The 2,938-nt window shown below is 29.9% G+C and overlaps 1 protein-coding gene across 1 annotated transcript in view; it reads left to right on the top strand.

The window, feature by feature from the left end:
• LOC106685053 (phospholipid-transporting ATPase VD) overlaps nt 1-2,938 on the top strand; it is a 197,078-nt gene that overhangs the window by 24,585 nt on the left and 169,555 nt on the right.

The following is a 2,938-nucleotide window of genomic DNA, read 5'->3' as shown; positions in this document are numbered from 1 at the left end:
CTGCTCGTAGATTCCGATTGCTACAACACTTACTTGACAAACGCTCTAAACTTCCCATTCACTACAAAAAATTAGTATACACTACAATAATCAGACCGATATGGACATATGGAATTGAGCTCTGGGGCTCCACCAAACCATCAAATTCTTTACAATCCAAAATCCTTGATGCTCCTTATTACGTCACAAATAAACTCATTCACAAAGACCTTAACATCCCATTCGTTGCAGATTTGGCCCAAACAGATATTCGTCTTTTCATTCCAAACTCCTTAACCATCCTAACCAATTAATAATTAATCTTTCATCCTTAACAATCCCTGATAATCCTCCGAGGCGTCTGAAGAGAAGATGGCCACGAGACCTTCTAGTTTAAATTAATGTTTGAAGTACCACCAATGGGTGGTTCCTTCCCAAGATTTTCAAGTTTATATGAAACATAATACATATTTACCTATTGTATAATTTTGTGCAGTTGTAAATTACATTAAATAAATAATTAAAAAAAAAAAAACGTTTATAAGTACACGACAGTAAGTTTAACTGTCAAACTTGTCAACGAACAATCTTTTTATTTATGCATTTTTCTTCATTCTACAACTTCATATGTTAAATATTAATTTTTCTAAAACCTGTGGCATTCAATGGTATATAACACGTCTACATTACTGCTCTTATGTCATTTGGACTCAGGGAACCTCAAAATGTGTATTAGTTAAATATTATAAGAATGCTAATATCTTTAGCATTCAACAGTATATAATACGTCTTCATTACTGCTTTTATGTTAATTGGACTCAGGGATCTCGTAATGTGTATTTCTTTCGAAATTCTCCACGATCATAGTACTTCCCCTTACTAAATATTCCAAATATATGTAAGTGAAAGTAGATATTAGTAACTTCTTTATTATCAATCACTGTGTGAACTCATCGTACATATAAATTAATCATCTAAAAACTAACTGTTCTAGAACTTTCCCAGTTGTAGCTGTATTTAGTATTTTGTTTTTCCCTAGGCACTCATCGGCCTTGGTACTATTATCGTTTTTCCCTGTAACAAAACTATTTGGTTTCTCGAACGTGGATATCCGTCAAAATAGACGCGCGTCATAGGCTGAGTCATTGACTTTCAAAATATAGCTTTCTAAAAAATTACTTCTCCCATACCTACGTTCCGGATATAAAACATCACAAAAAATCGATGAATGGAATATGGTCCGTGTGCGGTAAAAAAAAACTCAAATAGTAGAATTATACTATTTTATTGAGCCAACGTTTCGCCCCACGTTGCAGGGCTTCGTCAGGGCTAAAAAAGATACAAACACATAGTTACAAAAGGAAAAAAAGAGAAAAAAAAAAACATAAGTGTAAAATAACAGGGGTATAAAATGTAAAAAAGTAAGATATAATAAGGAAAATTAAGGTTGTAAATAGTAAATGAAAAGGGTAATAGTAACAGATAGATAAGAGAAGAAATATTAAAGAAAATACAAATAAAGAGATGAAAAAAGAAAAAAAAAAAAACACAAATCAAATGATGAGACAGAATACATAGCTTTTTTGACGGCAGTCAAAAATAAAGTGACCGTTGGTATTGGGAGGAGTGGGGACGGCAGTTATGCCACAATAACGAAAATAATTTGTAAAGTAAACATAGTAAAAAAAAGTTTAATTTTAAGCAGAATAAATATGTAATAATTGTATACAAAAAAGATGGACAAATAAAAAAATGAAAAAAAATGTTCAAATCCAAAAATAGTACAAGTATATGAATGGAATAAAAATGCAATAATAAAAGTGTGAATAGAGAAATAAATGAATTAAAAAATAAATTAAAGAAAAGGGGGGGATAAATTTATATGTGAATGAAATACACATAAAATAGGAATAAACTGATTATTGAATTTAAATGTGTTAAAAAATGTTTATGGTGTAAGCCGAAAAATTAAGAATAAATGTTAATTGAATTAAATTGAAAATGTAAATTAATATTTGAAGAAAAAATATATAAGTGTTATATGATAAGATGATAACAGAGTCCTAACCTGTTGAAGGTAGGTTCTGTTTGGAGTTTGCAAATGAACATAGTAAGAAAAGTGGTTAATAAATGTTTTAAATTTGGGAAGGAATTTTATAGAAGAATTTGTAAGTAGTAATCTTTTTTTTTAAAAAAAGACAAAAAATTGATATTATTTTAATGATTAATTATTTAAAGATGGGACAAAGGCAATTAGCCGGCATTTAAAGAATTTTAATTGATGAAATGAAGGAATAATGAAGGAAATTGTTATAAAAGTAATTAAAAGGAGCTGTTTGTAGGAATCCTTGAAAATGACCTAAGTGGTCGAAACGTCGGAGGTTTAAAAAGAATAAAGTTGAGAAAAAGGATCAAAATTGTTTTAAAGAAACTAAACCACTCTCAAACAAGTATATTAATAAAAAATAAAACATATTTTATGATTTTTTTGTTTCTGGCGATGATTTGAATTTGAAGAGCATTTCCACGTCGTAAAATGACAAGCTGTTCAAGTCTTTAGTAAAGGTCTAGTTCCAAGGTGACCTTTTCTGTTCTTTGTTCAACTTCTGTCATGGTGACCTCCATGGCGGGCTTTCTGCGGTTTCTTATGGATATTTACCGTTCAGTTTTATATTTTTATTGTTATTTTTACTATTCTTTGTGTGTGAGACGTTTTGTTTACGGATTGTCATGAAAAACTGTAGACAAGAATAATGTTTGGATTGTAATCACCTGGCATCTGCGAGCACAACCCTGTAATTGATGAAACAAGATTGAACAAGAGCCCAAGTGTAGAAAAAAGTCAGTTATTTCACCCCTATTTTTTTTATTACTTTAATACAAAATAGCGGCTGTTTCAAAATGGTTAAAAAAAATTAATTTTTCGTTAAAACTACCAACAAAATTTGAAAATCTAATA

This window comes from Halyomorpha halys, unplaced genomic scaffold (genome assembly GCF_000696795.3).
Source record: "Halyomorpha halys isolate HHAL.00 unplaced genomic scaffold, Hhal_1.1 Scaffold1.1, whole genome shotgun sequence".
Classification (NCBI taxonomy): Eukaryota; Metazoa; Arthropoda; class Insecta; order Hemiptera; family Pentatomidae; genus Halyomorpha; species Halyomorpha halys.
Note: the sequence above shows the minus strand (reverse complement) of the source record. Positions and strands in the feature narration are given on the sequence as shown.